Here is a 20,696-nt window from a genome sequence, read left to right as displayed (position 1 = left end):
AGCAGAAGCTAACCCCTGCTAACATAGCTGCTATTGCTACATGCTGAGTCATTCAGTGAGGATGTGGTGTCTTGTTTAATCGCGGATCTTATATTAGGATAATCTCTGCACTTTGAAGAAGTGTAAAGACACGAGCATTTGATGTTGAAAGGGTTGCTAGTGAATTAATACGATGGCAGAAAGTGCTGGAAACAAACAGACACCTGAAGATGTTGGCCACAGGAGGGCGCCAAAGCCTACTGAAAGGGCATTACAAGAGAAGCTGCATAGACTAATTGGAACAAGAAAGGGGAAATTCAGCCAGCTCACAACTAAAATGAAAGAAATTGATGAGCTCATGGGTAATGATGAGAATGTATACAGAGTGCGAGATCTTTTGCAAGGTGATATGTGGAACTTGCAGGAAGATGTAGTCAAGCTCAATGATTCCATTATTCCTTTAATGGATAAAGAAGAAAGGAAAGTGGATCAGGAATGGTTCATCAATAAGATAATGTCAGTCAAGGCATATGTTGACAATTCAATGGAATGGGTTGGATGCCAGCTTCAAAAACAAGAAAAGGTTCCAAGTGCACCTTCAGATGTTTCCTTCGAAGAAGATGATGATGTGGGTGATAGTGTTTCACAAGTTAATCTGCAGGATTGCAGACCTAAAAATAAATATGGATCTGTAGCCTCAGGTGGGTCCAGAAGGTCCTCAAGGAGCTCAGTGTCAGCTGTGCGCGCCAAAGAGGCAGCAGAACATGCAGCTCTACTAGCACGAGCAGCAGCACTAGAACAAAAACAAGTTCTTGATCTTGAAGAAGCCAAGCTCAAGGCTAAAAGAGAGAAGTTAGAAGTTGACGCAGCACTTGCAGAATCAATTGCAAAATTGAAAGTGTTAGAGTCATATGAAGAAGATGGCATGAACAGTTATGTCTCTAAAAGATCTTTTAGACAAAACGTTATAAAGGAAGAAAGAGACGATAGAGCACAGACTTCAGCAGAAAGAATACTACAGAGCTCTGATCCTGGACTATACCAGCCAGTGCGTAGTAACCAGACACAAGGTGCAAGGCAATTGAATGATGACAAAGACCTACATCAAGTGTTACAGAAACAAAGTTTCATCACAGAGATGCTTGTAAGACAGCATAATTTATCAAGTCTGCCACGCAAGGAGGTTCCAGTGTTTAAAGGTGATCCTCTCACTTACAAGTCATTCATTAGGTCATATGAACATGCTGTGGAGAGCAAAGCTGATTCCTACCAAGACAGGTTCTACTACCTGGAGCAGTACACCAGTGGTGAAGCACAGGAACTAGTTCGTAGCTGTGAGCATATGCCATCGGAAAGAGGCTACAAGGAAGCCAGAAGGCTGCTGCAAAAAAACTATGGCAATGAGTTAAAGATTGCAAATGCCTACATGGAGAAAGCATTGAACTGGCCTATCATCAGGCAAGAAGACGGTAAAGCTCTCAATGCATATGCGCTGTTCCTGATCGGCTGCAAGAACACAATGGGTGATTTAGACTTCATGGAGGAAATGGACAACCCCACTAATATGCGGACTGTTCTTTCGAAGCTTCCTTACAAAGTGCGTGAGAAATGGAGAGTGACAGCTTTTGAAATTCAAGAGAAGGGGAGAGGACGTGCCAGGTTCTCAGACATGGTCGAGTTCATTGATCGCCAGGCAAAAATCATCATGGACCCCATATTTGGAATCATGTCAGAGTCTCATGTGATAAAAGAAGGAAAGAACAGAAAAGACAATGAAGTCAGGAGAGGTAGTCAAAGGAGTAGCTTTGCTACAGGCGTTAAGGCTCCACTAGAAGAAAAAGAACAAGAAGTGACAGTGAAGAAGGTTGTTAATATTGCTTTGCAGAAACTTTGTGTCTACTGTCACAACAAGCATACTCTGGCAGAGTGTAGAAAGATTAGAGAGCTACCAGTTAAAGATAGATTGGATTTTCTAAAGTCCAAGGGCTTGTGCTTTGGATGTCTCTTTCCAGGACACCTTAGCAAGGACTGCAAAAGGAAAGCAAAGTGTCAGATATGTACACAAAGGCATCCAGACCTGTTGCACATGGAAAAGAATGAAGACATCTTGCCTTGTGATAAAAGGGAAGAAGATTGCTCAGAGAGCAAAGAAATCACCAGTGCATGCATCTCTCTGGACAGTGAAGCTTGTGCTTATACTGGGGCCGGAGGGAAATGTGCCTTAGCTGTATTGCCCGTGAAGATCAAATCCAAGAAGAGTGATAGATATGTGGAAACATATGCATTTATGGATCCTGGCAGCACAGCAAGCTTCTGCACTGAAGATCTACTAAGAAAGCTGAAACTCAGGGGCAGACGAACACAGATTCTTCTCAACACCATGGGCTGTAACAGGGCAGATGACAGTAAGGTTTTGAAGACATTTGTTCTGACAGACTTAGAAGTTTGTGGTGTGGAGGAGGATACGTACATAGACCTGGGCAGAGTATTCACCCATAGTTTCATCCCAGTGCAAAAGGAGAATATTCCTAAGCCAGAAGACATTGCAAGGTGGTCTTATCTGAAAGATGTGTCTTTACCTCAGATCAATGCTGAAGTGGGCCTGCTCATAGGCACCAATGTTCCAAAGGCAATGGAGCCATGGCATGTAGTACATAGTGAAGGAGATGGTCCCTATGCAGTGAGAACTGCTTTAGGGTGGGTGATTAATGGACCGTTAAGAAGTCTGAAGATGGACAGTAACTCCGGCGAGAACCACACTGTTAACCGTCTCTCAGTTGTGGAAATAGAGGAGCTATTAAGACAACAGTACAATGCAGATTTCCCAGAACGTGTCCATGAAGAGAAGGAAGAACTGTCACAAGAAGACCAAAGGTTCATGTCTCTAGTGAGTAATTCTGCTAGACTAGTGAATGGGCATTATTGTGTAGGCTTGCCACTGAAAGATGAGGCAGTAAAAATGCCAAACAACCGCTGTATTGCAGAACAACGTGCAGTCAGCCTGAAAAGGAAACTGAAAAGACATCCAAGCTTCCATGAAGACTATAAGATGTTCATGAAAGACGTCATTAAGAATGGATATGCAGTCAAGGTTCCCAGGGAGAAATTACTGCGTGATGATGGCAGGGTGTGGTACATTCCCCACCACGGAGTGTATCATCCCAAGAAAAAGAAATTTCGGATTGTCTTTGATTGCACCGCAACCTACAGAGGAGTCTCTTTAAATGAGCAGTTACTGCAGGGCCCAAACCTTACCAATACTCTTGTCGGTGTTCTAACGAGATTCAGGCAAGAGCCTGTGGCATTGATGGCAGATGTCAAAGCCATGTTCTATCAGGTTAAAGTTCCTGAAGAAGATGCAGACCTTCTACGTTTCCTGTGGTGGCCAGATGGCAACCTGGATGAAGAGATGGAAGAATTCAAAATGACTGTTCACCTTTTCGGTGCAACATCTTCACCCAGTTGTGCATCTTATGCCTTAAGGAAAACTGCAGAGGACAACAAGGAAACAGCAAGTCCAGAAGCAGCTGATACAGTTCTTCACAACTGTTATGTAGATGACTTCTTGAAGTCAGTTTCTTCTGAAACTCAGGCAATTCAGCTTGTGAAAGACCTAAGAGCACTGTGCGCCATGGGTGGCTTTCAGCTGACTAAGTGGGTCAGTTCCAGTAATGCTGTTCTGTTGACCATCCCTGAAGAAGATCGTGCAACTGATGTCAAAGACTTGGATCTGAGCCACAGCATCCCTCCCATAGAGCGCGCCCTGGGTGTCCAGTGGCGCACGGACTCAGACAGTTTCCAATTTCAACTGAATGTTCCTGAAAGGCCAAAAACAAGGCGGGGGATTCTGTCTGTGGTCAGTGCATTATACGACCCCCTAGGACTCTTGGCACCAGTTATTCTGCCCGCAAAGCAGATCCTGAGGACTCTGTGTGAACAAAAGTGTGGCTGGGATCAAGAAATCAAAGACTCACAGACAGTCAGATGGCAAGAATGGTTGACAGAAATGAAAATGCTAGAGGGATTCTCAGTAAGCAGGTGTGTGAAGCCAATAGCATTTGGACCTTTGCAGTCAGCACAACTGCATCACTTTGCTGATGCATCCGAGACCGGCTATGGCACTGCCTCATACCTGCTCCTGTCAAACCAAGCTGGAGAGAAATGTTGCACTCTCTTAATGGGAAAAGCCAGAGTAGCCCCTTTGAAACATGTAACAATCCCACGGTTAGAGCTAACAGCTGCGGTGGTGGCTGTAAAAATGGACCAGATGTTGCAACGTGAACTACAGGTGCCACTCCAAGACTCCATCTTTTGGACTGACAGCACTACAGTCCTGAGATACATTGAAAATGAGCATAGTCGCTTCAAGACTTTCGTCACGAACAGAGTTGCAGTGATAAGGGAACATAGCCAGCTTTCCCAGTGGCGTTATGTTAAGTCAGGAGAAAATCCAGCGGACCAAGCCTCAAGGGGGGTGAAAGTGAAGGATTTTCTTGAGAACAAGACTTGGTTGCAAGGCCCAAGTTTCCTTCTAAAGTCTCAGGAAGATTGGCCGGAATTGCCTTATGGGAATGACATACCCCAAGATGATCCTGAGATCAAGTCCTGTGCAATAAAGGTTGAAGAGGATAGGCAGAAGAAGGTGTTGGCTCTGGATAAGCTGATCGCTTACTATTCTGATTGGACACGGCTGAAAGGAGCAGTGGCCTGGTTTTTTAAGCTGAAACGAATTTTGCTACATTTGAGAGAGGAAAGAAAGATCTTTATGGACAAAGTCGCATTGTCAGAGAGCTGTCCAAACCAACAAGAGCTGCTGACAACTGCACACATGAGAAAGTGTCGCCTGATGGTGAAACCAACTTTGCTCACCATAAAAGACCTGGAAGAGGCTGAAAATGAGCTAATCAGGTTTAGTCAGCTCCAAACGTATCCAGAGGAAATTATGGCTTTACAGACAGGTAGACATGTAAAAAGAACCAGTCCAATCTACAAGCTGGATCCCTTCCTGAAAGAGCAAATTGTGAGAGTGGGAGGACGTCTCTCCAGAATGTCAATGTCTGAGGAGATGAAGCACCCTGCAATTCTTTGCAAGGGGTCTTCAATTGCTGCTCTCATCTTGCAACACATCCACAAGGAAATCGGACATTGTGGGCGCAACTACATGCTATCCAAGCTGCGTGCCAAGTATTGGATACCTCAAGTAAGCTCAGCAATTAGAGGCGTAATTTCAAAATGCACAGTCTGCAGAAGGCTCAATAGTAGGACAGGAGAGCAAAAAATGGCAGATCTGCCATTGGACCGCATCATACCAGATCAGCCTCCGTTTACCAACGTAGGAGTAGACTTCTTTGGACCTTTTTTGGTCAAGAGAGGAAGAAGCCATGTCAAAAGATACGGAGTACTCTTTACCTGCCTTACCATAAGAGCTGTTCACATTGAGATTGCCCATAGTCTGGACACAGACTCTTGTGTAAATGCACTTCGTCGCTTTACATGCAGAAGAGGTCAGGTCAAGATTATGCGTTCGGACAATGGGACTAATTTTGTTGCTGCTGAGAGAGAGCTTCGTGAGGCACTACAAGACCTGAACCAAAAGAGAATCGTTGATGCAATGATGGAGAGAGGAGTCGAATGGATATTCAGTGCCCCCGCAGCCTCTCATCACGGTGGTGTGTGGGAAAGGCAGATACGTACAGTCCGGAAGATCCTGAATTCAATCGTCGGACAGCAGTCACTGGATGATGAAGGTCTGCTAACTGTCATGTGTGAGGTGGAATCCATCATTAACAACAGGCCTCTCACACTGTCATCAGACGATCCTAATGATCTTGATGTCTTGACACCTAATCACTTACTGCTTATGAAGACACAAACGAACATCCCGCCTGGAATCTTCTCCGCGAATGACCAGTATGTTCGAAGACGATGGCGGCAGGTGCAATATATCGCAGATCTGTTTTGGACAAGGTGGCTTAAAGAGTACCTTCCACTACTTCAGAGTCGCCAAAGGTGGTCAAGACCAAAGAGGAACTTTCAAGAGGGAGATGTCGTCTTGATAGCAGATGATACTGCTCCACGCAACTCTTGGACGATGGGACGAATCACAAAGACCTTGTCTGATGCCAAGGGCTTGGTCAGGCGGGCTGTTGTGCAAACAAAGACCAGTCAATTGGACAGACCAGTGACTAAGCTCTGCTTGATCCAGGAGTCAGGAAATTCTGGCATAAGGACTCTTCAAGTGGACTGAACGAAATGTTTTCAGTATTGACATTTATTGACATTTGACAGTTTAAAGTTTATATACAATGGCTCTTTTTAAAATGAGAATTTGGTAATTGTTCTGCCCATAGCATAAACAATTAGGGGCCGGAATTGTAAGAGCCATGTTGAGAAATGCAGTACATGTGTTTACCCACTAGGGGAGTGTGTATGTGCTTCAATTGCAGTTAAATCAATTCAGTTCTGTTTAAGTTCTTTAGACGGTCGGGTTGAGGTGATACAGTTTTCTGACCGACCGACCAGTTAAGACCTCAACTAAGATAGACATGTACAGCTTGGATTATTGATATTTTTTGTATTTTTACCTTATATGTCAGTAAACATTGTTACATGAATATTTTCTGAGCTTGAGGAAATTTTTGTCGCGTCAGACTGGTTGCTATTCGCCCGCTCCGTTGGTGGTAGCAGAGCATGAAAGAGTTGCCACTACAATAAGAAACTAAACTAAAACACATTTACTTTCTTCTCATCTTCGTTCCAATCTTGCCAGGTCTTTAACTTGATGCTATTCTTCACACTCACCAATCTATTGTAACATGAGAATGTTTTTCTTTTCGTTACTTCACTTTCTGAAGTAACTCTGCTCAAGAGCCTTTCTTGAAAGGTCCTCCGTTTTGTTACATCTCAGGTGCATGATAAACAAGAAACGTTACCTTTAGCTGTATTGCCTTTCAAGGGCCGAATCGACAGATACTAACACAGAATCATGCATAGACTACTCAGGTTGAGAAGAAAGCAGAGAGCTCAGGGATTCTGCCTGAAGATTCCCTCCCTTTGGTACTTTCTTCCCTCACCATTACTCTCCTCTTGAATTGGTGAAACTTTAAGGCAGACAAGAGGGAATGAAAAAAATCAAAATATATTGGAAGAGCTATTGAACTAAAACATCTGACTGCCTTGTTCCATTTTTTTAGCTAGACTTCTATGCGTTGGACCTCGTGGCGCAACGGTACCGTGTCTGACTCCAGATCAGAAGGTTACGTGTTCAAATCACGTCGGGGTCAAAAGCTTCTTTATAGCAACATGAAAATGGGGCCGCAGCTTCAGCATGCAGGTCTCTTTGGCCTCATTCTGATTTTGAGAAATAACAACGCTTTGTATCACTTCGTTTAAAAACGATGTAAGAGTCACGGTCATCTGTGCAGCTGTGAGTAAGGTGTCAATGTAACCAGAACATATTAAAGCACAGTGTTTTTGAAGGTCTTGACTCCTATATCGTTCTGTATTGCATGAGTTATCTCTGAAGGTAAAAAGCAGGAGCAATCTGTAAAACATGAGCTTTGGTTGCCATCAATAAACGTGAGTGGCAAAGTACCACGTTTTGTGAATAACATCAGGTATCCATGTATAATGAGATGCGTTGGCCGGGAATCAAACCCGGGTCAATTGCTTGAAAGGCAGCTATGCTCACCACTATACCACCAACGCCTACATATTTTCTTTACCTTGCATCTTGGCCATTGCAGTCTCCCATAACTGGATCGCTTCTCACATGCGTAAAAGCACTTATCAAGCCACTACAGCACCTGGCTGCCTTTAAGCCTCTATTATTGCTTTATTCGTGCCACCATCCCTTCAAGATGCCGACAAGACATGCAACAAGAATCTTCTCTGTCAGTCCACAAGGTGGTGGAATGGACTTCCGCTGACAGTCTGTAAGGTCCAATCAATGGTTGTCTTCAACGCAAACTGAAGAATCAAAACTTCATGTAGTCACTAAGCACTTGAATACTCATGGAAAAATAAGAAACTAAACTAAAACACATTTACTTTCTTCTCATCTTCGTTCCAATCTTGCCAGGTCTTTAACTTGATGCTATTCTTCACACTCACCAATCTATTGTAACATGAGAATGTTTTTCTTTTCGTTACTTCACTTTCTGAAGTAACTCTGCTCAAGAGCCTTTCTTGAAAGGTCCTCCGTTTTGTTACATCTCAGGTGCATGATAAACAAGAAACGTTACCTTTAGCTGTATTGCCTTTCAAGGGCCGAATCGACAGATACTAACACAGAATCATGCATAGACTACTCAGGTTGAGAAGAAAGCACAGAGCTCAGGGATTCTGCCTGAAGATTCCCTCCCTTTGGTACTTTCTTCCCTCACCATTACTCTCCTCTTGAATTGGTGAAACTTTAAGGCAGACGAGAGGGAATGAAAAAAATCAAAATACATTGGAAGAGCTATTGAACTAAAACATCTGACTGCCTTGTTCCATTTTTTTAACTATAATTCTATGTGTTAGACCTCGTGGGGCAACGGTAGCGTGTCTGACTCCAGGTCAGAAGGTTACATGTTCAAATCACGTTGGGGTAAAAGCTTCTTTATAGCAACATGAAAATGGGGCCTCAGCATGCAGATCTCTTTGGCCTCATTCTGATTTTGAGAAATAACAACGCTTTGTATCACTTCATTTAAAAACGAGGTAAGAGTCACGGTCATCTGTGCAGCTGTGAGTAACGTGTCAATGTAACCAGAACATATTAAAGCACAGTGTTTTTGAAGGTGTTGACTGCTATATCTTTCTGTATTGCATGAGTTATCTCTGAAGGTAAAAAGCAGGAGCAATTTGTAAAACATGAGCTTTGGTTGCCATCAATAAACGTGAGTGGCAAAGTACCACGTTTTGTGAATAACGTCAGGGATCCATGTATAATGAGATGCGCTGGCTGGGAATCTAACCGAGGTCAACTGTTTGGAAGGCAGCTATGCTCGCCACTATACCACCAACACCTACATATGTAGTTTGTTTGCCTACATATGTCTTGTCTTTGTACCAGTTGACCGCTGGTAATTATATCCTTAATTTGGAGTGCACGGGTTTTAGGTTTGCACACTTTCTATTAAACCATCCATTTCCCTGAGACTTGGCGTGATCGCTTCCTTTTCAGTTGCTCACACAGCCCGTCACAGAATGACCAGCCACCCTTCGGAAGCCGCAGAGTCTCTTTTTCTTTCTCCTTCGTTCGTGGTCATGTCTCGTGGTAAGTGTTTGTCTGCATGGTGTTTTGTGAAGAGTTCCGCTGTGCTTTTGTGTTGTGTTTGTGGCACGGCGAGGACCAGGGCTGTCTGCCCTGGGAAAACTCTTTGTGTCTGTTGTTTGTTAGTTTGTTTGAAGAGCTCCGCCGTGTCTGTGTTTTTGGCACGGCGAGGACCAGGGCGTCTTCCCTGGAAAGGCTCTTCATGTTTTGTGTTGGTTAAAACGTGTGTTCACGTTGACGGATGTGTGGATCAGTGTGCGTGCTCGTTATGTTTAATGTTGCGTGTTTTGTGTGTGACGCGGTCGCCGCTCGTCACTGTCGCCTCGCTCCCCGTGTGTCTTGTGTTAAATGTGGGGAGTGACTGCGGCTCTGAGCGGCGCGCGTCACTGTGTGTTTATGTCGAGCGCGCATGTGTAGGTCCCGTCTGTCTGTTTGTGCACCGTTTTTGTTTGTTTGTCTAGTAATAGCGTGTGCGTTTTGTCCTAGCGTGTTGTCAACTGTTTGCGTGTAATTCCACGCATGCTCCTCCCCTTGAATGTGTGTTTGGGGGGGGACTGGCTGTGGTCCTGTGCCATGGGGTGTGGCACGGAGGGCGTCGCTCCCGAGGGAGGCCCTGAATAGGGTAGGGCGCGTTTGTGTTGTGCGTGTGTGTGTGTGTGAGTTATTCTCTTCTCTGTGCAGGTGCTTTTCCTTGGCGGTGTTCCTGGACCTTGTGGGGGTCTCCACCTGGCAGGAGCCCCCTTGTGTTGTGGGGTGAACAGCTGAAAAGCTCCTGCTGAGGAGGGAGATCCTCCCTCCTGCCCGGGGTGACCAGGAGGCCCTTGGGGCTGCTCCCTAGCCCGCGTCGGGGGTGCTCTGGGCCTCGGTCTCTGGCACTCCTGGGTTGGGTGGAGGAGTCCACCTTGCGATGAGAGGCCCCGGGAGGGGTTGGCTCCCCAGGAGGCTGGGGTGACCCCTAGCAGAAGGCAGGGGTCAGCTCTGGGAGGAGGTAGGTCCAGGAGGTGAAGTAGCCACGCCTTGAAGAGGTAGCCTGCACACACACACATACATGAGGGACGAGAGAGGAGCCGTAGCCCCTCATCCTCACACCTGTGGGGCTCACCGGCTGAAGGCCGGTTAGGGCGTGAGGGCCCTGCGACCGACTGGTGCGTGGTTTTGTGTTGTTAACGGCCCGGTCGGTCCAGGGTCCCACCCGGGGAGGTGAGCTGTTTAATGTTGTGTGTTTTATGTTCCAGCTCCCGGACGGCAGGAGGTGTGTTCCTGCCTGTCTCTGCCTTCCTGCCCCTTCGTGTTTTGTGTGCAGCCGCTGTGTGCCACACACCCAGTGGAGGGGAGTGCGGCTTGGTGGGGGGGTCTGTCACGGTGAGGCGGCCCCCTACCGGCCGCCTCCGTCCACAGCGGCTGTTGTTGTTGTTTGGTGACGTCATGTGCGTCCCTCAGGTGGGCGGAGCCCGTGATCCGTCTCACCTGAGGGTCGTTTGTTTGCCTATATATGTCTTGTCTTTGTACCAGTTGACCGCTGGTCATTATATCCTTAATTTGGATCTTTTGCACAGGTTTTGGTTTGCACACTTTCTATTAAACCATCCTTTTTCCCTGAGACTTGGCGTGATCGCTTCCTTTTCAGTTGCTCACACCGCCGGTCACACTATCTGACTGAACAGGGGGGTATTCCACAAAGCAAGCTAACTCAGTAAGCCGGGCTTTTTAAGACAAGCCTGGCTCATTTTGCTCAAATTCGGTTTCACGAATGAGGCTAGATTTGAGCCTCGCTCAGTTACTACAGCAACATATACGTTTGAACTAACCTGCTCCGTACCAGGCTAGAGGCTTAGCTTAGCGGGACCGCTTCTATTGGCTGAGCAGCGTGATGTCAGTCTCGCCATCCGGGAAACTGAATTGAGGAACAAGGTTCCACTGTTGCCAACTCCTCAGTAAGGAAAGTCGATATTGGTTGTCCTAAAAGTTGCTAAATGATGTCATCACCTAATTTAATTAATACATGTTTTTAAAGCTGTGTAAAGGAATAACGTTGGGAGAGAAGAAAATGAGTAAAAAACACCCTAAATATGTTAGAACTACAAATGAACATCATTTGTTGTCTTTGAAATAGGCAGTCACTTCTCAAAAGAACTACATGACTTTAATGCTTTGTATAAATAATATTTGTGTAAATTACATAAATAGTTTTTTGCTGTGTTGTTAAATGTTAGTATATGAGTAGCAGTTAGCAAGAACTAGTTGGCATAGAAATCAACCTTACAATACAGGCAGTATGCCTGTGCCCCATGTATTATCTCCAATACATGGCTTCAACCAGCCTTTAAATTCAGGACTTGATTCCCACTCTTTCCTGTATTTTTGAGAATAGAGTTTAGAGTGCGACATGATGAGCAAGTTAGCTAGATGTTAAGCTTTCACAGAGACGCACATACTGTGGAGAGTTAGCTAAATGTTTAAGCTAGATGTTTAGCTTTCACAGAGATGCACTGTGGACGAGTTGAGTGACCGGCTACGTGGTGAATGAGGTGAAGAATGACTGAGACTGTGTGAGTTAAATGCAGTGATTTCTTTTCGTGTCTCACTGAAGACTAAACCATTTATATTTACATCTCCCGTCAGTGGCAGCTTTGGGCATGTGCAGTTCATTTGCAGTGTAGACGTGGAGCGGTGAGGGTCTGCTCTGAGTGTGAGACTGCACTGAGTGTTGTGGGGCTCACGGCAGCACCCGCCGGGGCTCACGGCCCAGAGGACAGCAACTGAAGAGCGTGTTTGTTCAGAGTCTCCAAAAGTCTCCAATAACACCACAAAAAGTCGCTAGATTTGTCGCTAGTCGGTTTTTACTACAAAAAGTCGCTAGAGGGTCTGAAAAGTCGCTAAATATAGCGACAAAGTCACTAAGTTGGCAACACTGCAAGGTTCCGCTGCAGTTCTATCCATTAAATTGCTGTGGATGTAGCATATCATATCATATCTTTATACATTTAATTGAGTACTGTAATTATTAGTTTGGAATGATTGCAGGTTATTATTATCAAAATTTAATAATTATATTTCCAAATGCAATTTATATTTCGATCTTAAGAGTACATATTCATTGTTAATCAGTGAGGTTTCTGCACATTTTAATGTATTGGTTTAATCTTCACAAATTCAGGTCAGTGTAAAATGGAATACAGTGTCTAATCGCAGTTATGGTGCAGAAACATACATTAGCATAAACTCTATATCACAAAAAATACAATTCTTTGTACCTGAGTATTAATAATTAATAATACTGAGTAATTTAGGTGAAGATACTTTTAGGTATATATTTATCCCCATACTTCCTCTTTTGTGTTCAAATTACAAGCAAATCATATCACTCTGCAATTTACATATGTTCAGTATAAATAATGTAAATGTGTGGTTAACTTAATGGTGCAAAAAGGAAATGGACACAGACAACTACCTTACCAAGATTTTCATACAGGTGATACAAATAATCCAAAATGTATGCTATAAAAGAACAGCTAACAGTGAAGGCTGAAGGCTGATTGACCATGCCATGCCCATTTGTAGAAAATCCAGTAGATGAGGGAGCGTGTGTAGTGCTCAGAGCATTCATGCTACCAGCTCCAAGGTCATTCCAGGACAGGACAGATCCACTTGGCTTTCCAGATGACTACTTATTTGAGCACTGCAGGTTCAGAAGACACAGTATTATATATCTTTGTAAATTACTGGGGCCATTTATTGAGAAGACCACTAGATGTAGTAAAGCTCTTACCAAACCCCAAACGGTCTGTATCGCTTTGCGCTTCTTTGCCAGTCGTGCATTTCTGTACAGCGTTGGGGATGCATAACACAGACGTGGGACCAAGTCAGTGTTTTGCAAGTCTCAAGTAAGTCCAAGTCTTTATCCTCAAGTCCCGAGTCCAGTCTCAAGCAAAGACAGTCAACTCAAGTCAAGTCTCGAGTCAAGACAAGCAACCGTCAAGTCAAGTCCCAAGTCTGAAACTTGGAATTTCAAGTCCTTTCGAATCTTTTTTTTTTTACAGGCACCAACGCTTTACGAATGCTACGCTGATGCGTTTCTTTACTCGTTTTGTTGGTGTCTGCCAGCCAAAAGATGACAGATCATTTACATTTTATCTTCTCTTAATTACATAAATGTACTTAAACAAGGATGTTTCGTTTTCATTTTACACGAAAATAGCAAGCTTCATCGTAAGCAAGATGCTGTCATTACGAATGGTTATTCTAAACATTTGGATAAAATGTTTAAATATAGACTAATAAAAGGTTAGGGTTATTTTTTCATTGTTTTCTGTTATTGTGGGGTCACGGTGTAGGCTACTATTGTTATCTGGAGATTCAGTGGGGTCACATATTCTGATGGCTGCCGTCAGAATTGGTGACCCCAGTTAAAAAGGCTCACCTGTACATCCCATTCATGATTTCTTTGTTGGCTGCAATGGTGAGGGGATGGTAAATCTTGTTTAAGTACATTTATGTAATTAAGAGACGATAAATGTAAATATAAACATCTGTCATATTTTGGCTCGTGGACACCAAACAAACGAGTAAAAGTGCATCAGCGTAGTTTACGTAGCATTCGTAAACCGTTTGTGCCTCTGAACAGAAACTGTGAAATAGCGCCCCCTGTGGTCACAAAACTCGACGGTCACAGAATCTGGTGTAACGCCGGTCTGCGTCAGAAGGACGGAAATGAAATTAATGGGGCGCAGGCGCACTTTATAAATATTAATATGCGTTTTAAAATTTAGATTTGGGGTTAAAAAAAATCAAGTCTTTGCAAGTAAACAGGTTCAAGTCCAATTCAAGTCCCAAATTATTGGTGTAAAAGTCCAAGTCAAGTCTAAGTCTCTGAATATTTTTTCAAGTCAAGTCAAAAGTCTTAATATTAATGGCTCGAGTCTGACTCGAGTCCAAGTCATGTGACTCGAGTCCCCACCTCTGGCATAACATCTTAGTAAGGCAACGGTCTGCCGCAAAATTCAAAAGGTTTACCTTGCACTTAAGCGTTTCCTTAATATATTCATCAAATTCCCTGGTCACATAGGCATCCTTCCCATCCTTTTCAGAACAGCTGGCATGTATTCATGAGTAGTGTTGGTTTGTTCAGTAACTTGGAGTTAAATGTATATGACTTTAACAGACGCTCTTATCCAGAGCACTTACCGAAGTGCTTTGTATTCATCTTAATCAACTATTTCATGCTAAAATTCATTCAATTCAAAATGCATTGAATTCTCTAGGATTTCCAAATGTCATTGGTGCTATAGACTGTACTCACATCTGGATAAAGGCTTCATCTGTACCCATGGAGGCAGACTATGTGAACCAAAAAATTATTTCACGGGATCAATGTACAGGTACATGCAAGTTTTGCCTACCCAACAGAAAATGTAAAGCATGTCAGTTCATGGGTTTGAACAACTTTCACCCTTTGTCACTTTTGCCATTATTCTAAATGGTTTGCACCAGCCAATTTCTATTCTCCAACACTGAGGCAAAATGGCCCGGCTCGGTGCACGATTCCAGGACATTTCGTGCCTCCTCACTGGCACAGAGGTTTGCCCAAGGTAAGAATACTCCAACCACACAAAATAGTGCAGATTTGGCCTCAGTGTTTAACTCTACTCCTTATAATCGTAGGTGCATTTCGTGGCTTACTGCTTGGGGATAGGGGTTACCCCTGCCAACCTTTTCTCCTTACTCCATATGCAGACCCTACAACAGATGCAGAGAGGAGGTTCAATCGTGCACTTTCAAAGACAAGGGCATGCATTGAGATGGCATTTGGACAGTTAAAGAGCAGATTTAACTGCTTGCGCCATCTCAGAGTCACCCCTGAGAGAGCCTGTGATATTGTAGCACCCTGTGCAGTTTTGCACAATGTGGCAATACTGCAAAAAGAAGAAATGCCAAGAGTGCAGAAACGGATTCTGTGTCTCGTCCGTCTGTCGTCGCCCGGCGTCACACCACATGGATCATAGAGCTATGAGGGATATGTATGCAAACACTTACTTTGGTTAAGGGAATATTTTGTTTGCATTTGTTCATTAACACAAAACCTTTTTTTTGGAAACAGAAATTTATTAATTGTCTTGCTGAGCCTGTGGACAGAAGAAACTTTGATTTACTTATAAAAAAAAGCATATTAAAGTGAGACCTTTTTGCAAATACTCACATCTTACTCCATTTTCTTTATTTCATCTCCAACTTCTGTATTTTTAGTTTTTTGTATTGCAGATCTGCTTTTTTACATTCTATATCTTGGAGCAAGTACATTTTGTAGATGTCACTAATCATGGATTCCTGAAGATTCCTGATTCCTGAAGATTCCTGACTGAAGTATAGTCAAGATTGAGAAGTATTTATTCATGTTGAACTGCATAACTACCACTCACATGTTCTCTTGCAGAGGTGTGAGCTCTGGACATGGAGGCCTGAGGGTCTTCTCTGTTATTCCATTTCCTTTAATAAACACAACACAAATCATGAGGTCACACAGCACAGACAGATACATAGACACACACGCCTTACAGAACAGGCAGACACTGTGTCCTTTCTGAACAGGCAGAAACTGTGTCCTCATCCTCCTGTACCATCCTGGATGGTCCGGCAATCTCCCTCTGCAAACAACAAATTAAGACACATAAATGTTAACATAAGGCTGTGTATCATGAGGACAGACAGGATCAGATTATGTTCCTCTTTTGATTCCCACAATGATGGGGCGTCCGCTGTTTTGCTCTAAAGCAAGGTCTTCTGCAGGAGTGAGGGCTGCTACAGGAGGCCCACCACCACCAGCAGCAGTAGCAGTTTTCTTTCAGGTTGCTAAAATATTTTATACAGTTATTTAATATGGTGTTTTACCTTTTCCTGCACATTGGACTAATCAACTGTACTTACCATTCTGGAGTATATTTTTATATTTCCCTTGACCTGCTGCCGTTATCTTAACCCTTCTCATTAGGGTGTTTCTTATTTTTGAAGATTCGATTTTTGCATGGGCCACCCTGCCATTTGGTTCATTATCATAAAAAAGTAATACCCTTTTTTTTTTTTTTTTTTTTTAAAGAATGATTTTTAGGGGTCACTACCGACCCTACAGTATTGCGCAAATGTACCCAAAAAATGCTTATGTTGCATATGATGTTATGCAACAAAAGTGGTTGGTGCTTAGCGTACAAACCTCTTTTAACTAGTATTTTTTTTTTACTTTTATTGTGCAGAATTGTGTCTATAATGCTTAATTGTTCCTTTTGCAGGTTAAACTAGTGTAACTACTGTACAATGATGGCTTCATCAACCAGTGCAATGATAGCTACCAGCGAGAAAACGGAGATATGGCTTATTGGACAGATGTCCTCTTCTTTAGATAGTGTTGTGCTTCCTTCAAAAAGGGAAGTGTTGGCCCTTTTTTTCCATTACAAGCAGATTGCCAAGCAAAGCATTAGGGAAGCATTACATTCCACAGCAAATGATGTTTTTGAAGTTTGGTCAAAGGCCCGAATACCAGTGCAATTAAAGAAGCACGTTGTCCCTAAAATCGAAAACATTTACAAGGAATGGGAAAAGTTGAAGAAAAATAAAGAGAATAAAGTTAAGCGTTCAGATTATTTGAAACAAAAGGAAGACCAATGGAATGAAGGGTTAGAAGTAAAGTAAAAAAGCATGTTTATTGCTGTCTTTTAATAAATAAGTAGAAATGCAATGGCAAAAAATTGATGTTTTTAATGCATGTAATAAGTAAATAAATGTGTACCAAGTAAATGAGTCATTATCACCAGTTTCCATCAGTTTTATGATTTTTTCCTATGTTAATGACTAAGAGCGCATAGTAAAATATGCCTTAAATTTCAATGACTGGTAGCGCCCAGGAAAAATGTTTTTTTCCCCTTGAAATTTTTACATTTATTTTCTCACCAAAATGAACCATTTCAGTGGGTGGCCCACTGAAAAACAAACAAAAAATTTTTTTAACCCCAAATAAGAAACACCCTACTTCTCATGTTACTTCTAAATCAGGATATTATTAACATTATTCATTTACTATAACACTTTTTAAATGCCAATGAATGGATTAAATTATATGCTCACACATTTAATCTGTCTGCAATATTATGCCAGGCAGCTTCTCTAGCTTTATTAATACCGGACGTGTTGCCCCAGCAGGCATTTCAACGTTGAATCGACGTTGAATCAACGTCGAATGTGATGGTTGAATCAACGTTGGATTTTGTGTCGATTTTGAAAGGTGAATCAACGTTGATATGCCAACGTCGTTTCAACGCCATACATTCAACCTTGAATAAGCCACAAAACTCACGTTCATGATGCTCAAAACTGCATGGGAAGAGGAAAAAAAACAACTGTATGCCATAATGAAAAAAGAACAATTTTATTTTTTTATTCTCTCTGTAAATTTCTTCTCCGAGAACCACCACACAACCTCCCCGGTGCATACTAGAGGTGTTTAGCCATCGTGTCCATTGCCTCCTGTTGTGTGATTTTGTGTCTAAAGAGGAAAAGCAAACATCATAAATACTGTACATCCTGTATACAGTACCAACAATTTTTAACGAACGAACATCTAAATTTGTAAAAATATTGAATTTTCATCCACTCGTTTCTAGCTCATGCTAGCTAGTCAGGCATCCTCACAACACCTAGCCAGGAAAGCTAACCAGCTAGCGTTACTGGGGTCGCCTGTTTTAGTAACTATGTGTAATTAATAATATTATACTCCTCAAATATTGACTAAACTTTGACTTTACTTACCGTAACTTAACTTTAAAAGATGCCAATGAGCTAAAATGCCAAACTCTCCCAGCATACGCCACACCAACGTACGCCACGCCAAGCAGCCAGGGTCATCGGGTCTGGTGGAACAAAAAAAAATGCCTTGATATTAATATATGATACAATATAATACCGCGCATATTATGTAAGAAGAAAAAATAAAAAGAACATACATACCTTTACATTTCATGCCCTCCGCCTGCATCACTGACAACACTGCAATAATCCCTTGAGTGATCACACAAGACTCACAGTTGCTACCTCTTTCAAAACCCTCATCCAAAGCCAAAGAGTTGTTTGTACTTTTTTATTGTATTGTGTTTTTTGAATACAAAGGCAGGTTGAAGATATTACGTTGATTCACCGTTAATAGTTCAACGTTTGCGCAACCATTTAACATTAAACATTGATTCAACGTTGTTTCAACATTGAAACAACAACAGACAGTATTTCAACTATATTTCAACCACATTTCAACGTTGAAGGTCGGTCGTGTGCCAGTTGGGGCCTTTCTTCATAATAACGTCTTTATATTCCTCATAAAGACGTATGAGTAGCTCCTGTTCAGCAGAAGAAAAAAAAAGCTGCTTGTTCTTTCAGCTCTTTCGACATTTTCTTGCCTTTTCGAATATTGATTAGTGAGGCTGTTTAAATACTGTGTGCACGCGCATGATCGCCGATTACAAAAGCCTGGCTTGAATTAGCGGAAACAGGTTGCGTCTGGATTTCGTTAGTGGAACGGAACTAGACGGAAGTTAAATGTCAAGCGAGGCTCACTCTAATAAGCGCCGCTTTCATAAGCTCGCTTCGTGGAATAGCCCCCAGTTCTTTTGTTTTACGTTGTAATTCCAGGACAAAACATGAGAGAACGTGAATACGTTAAGATTGGGCGTTTTGAAAATAAACAACCATTAAATAATGTGATAAAAAAGCGAATTATTTCCAATCATTTCGAGTATATGTATAAATATTAAACTTATTTAAGTTTAACGTGCTGGGAAATATTGAAATGGACCTTGAAAATGACGTACACGTGTTTTAATTCCACCTTATAAAGGTGTATGAACCCTACAAACATGACTTTGTTCATTGCGCTGAGGCACGGCGCACCCGAAGTTGCAAAATTCGAGAGGTGCACGACCTCCCGAATCGACAGCGCGCGAGACCCTCGCGCACGGGCGGAGCCACAGCGATTACGTCATTTTCGTTCGCAACACGTCAAGTATAAACGAGGCTTCATAAGCCCCGGATGTTTAAAACGTTTGCACACCCCCCCCCTCCCGGTCCACAAATTACGTTCACCATGCGGTCGTGGGGCGTGGAATATGGAGTGATTTTTGTTTCAATAGTTCCACAAAAGCAAAAGTAAATCAAAGAGCAGAAAGTATATGTTATGAATACAAAACAGAAAAAAATATATCAAAAGTATTTTTGGTTCCATTGTTTTTGTTTTTTTGGATTTTCCCAGTAAGGTCTTTTGCTTCTGGAATCTCTCTATCCGGACGGGATTAGTTTCTCAGGGGGTCCTGGGGTAATTTTCTCTTTTACGGGGGGTCCTCTGTGATTTTAATCCCGTCCGGAATGAGCATGTCCGTGTTTTTCTCAGACGTCCTCAGAGAAAATTACAGGCGGAATTACCTACTGTTTTTCGCTGTACTCCGTGGTCGTCTGGTAATTTTAGTCCCGTCCGGATCCACATGTCTGAGTTTATACATGCAGACATCACCTCGCGTTTAATAAAACAGCTATATGTCCACTGCCACGCACCGTAGTTACACGTTGGGCGCGCGTTTTCACGGAGATCCACGTAAAGACAGCGGCGAGCGAAAATGGATTTACTGGATTTTTTAATGGATTTATTTTATTTAATTTAACGGATTTATTTAGCTATTTACATTCATTAGCGATTTTTTATAATGTGTTTTCTGTATTGGTTTAACAAAATAGCTTAACTTAAACGGAGATCTTAAATGCTGAACTGAACAGTAGTAAAGTTAAAAGTTAAAAAGGAATCATCAGAGTTGGCAGTGTGACATTATTAAACATGCTATCACGTGACAAGGCGATGTCATGTGACCGAGAAAGCCAAAAAGTTAGAATTAATTGCTAAATGGTCTGTAGATATTGGAAATGTACACTGTATAATAACTACATTAAGCATGGCGGGTAATATTTAGCACACTTCACCAGCGCGAGCTTTTTAAAATTTTAGTGAACTGGATGCAGGCGTGAAAATCTGTCACCTTTTGAAGTTTTCATATTTTGCGGTAAAACAAACTCTTATGAAAAATAGGTAAATAGATAGTTAACAGTAAAATAAGAAACAATATTTTTTTTTGTAGTTCTAACTGGTGAACCCTGGTATTTTTACACTCATTTTCGCCGCTGATGTATTTATTGGTTCATTAAGATGTAATGGTTTTGACTGAGCCATCTGGAATGGCGAAAGCGGCTTCTCGCGTTTACGGATCTGCCTCCAGAATTTCACCTTCTGTGATATTTCACCTTCTTCTGAGGTGGGGAATGATAGAAAAAGTTTGAGAACCACTGGGTTATACTGTGCATGACTTCAACCCTATTACATTATACTATATATCTTTGTCACTATATTGTATTTTTATTAATACATATATAAACAAATACA

At 42.4% G+C, this 20,696-nt stretch overlaps 2 non-coding genes across 2 annotated transcripts; one reads left to right on the top strand and one right to left on the bottom strand.

Annotated features, from left to right (window-relative positions):
* Positions 1-7,190: 7,190 nt before the first annotated feature.
* Positions 7,191-7,262, top strand: trnaw-cca (transfer RNA tryptophan (anticodon CCA)). Its single transcript has one exon. It is a non-coding gene; the product is annotated as a tRNA-Trp (tRNA).
* Positions 7,263-7,614: 352 nt separating this feature from the next.
* On the bottom strand, positions 7,615-7,686 carry trnae-uuc (transfer RNA glutamic acid (anticodon UUC)). Its single transcript has one exon. It is a non-coding gene; the product is annotated as a tRNA-Glu (tRNA).
* Positions 7,687-20,696: the final 13,010 nt, after the last annotated feature.

This window comes from Brachyhypopomus gauderio, unplaced genomic scaffold (assembly GCF_052324685.1).
Source record: "Brachyhypopomus gauderio isolate BG-103 unplaced genomic scaffold, BGAUD_0.2 sc92, whole genome shotgun sequence".
Lineage (NCBI taxonomy): Eukaryota > Metazoa > Chordata > Actinopteri > Gymnotiformes > Hypopomidae > Brachyhypopomus > Brachyhypopomus gauderio.
The sequence above is the reverse complement of the archived record's forward strand: the minus strand, read 5'-3'. Positions and strand labels throughout refer to the sequence as shown.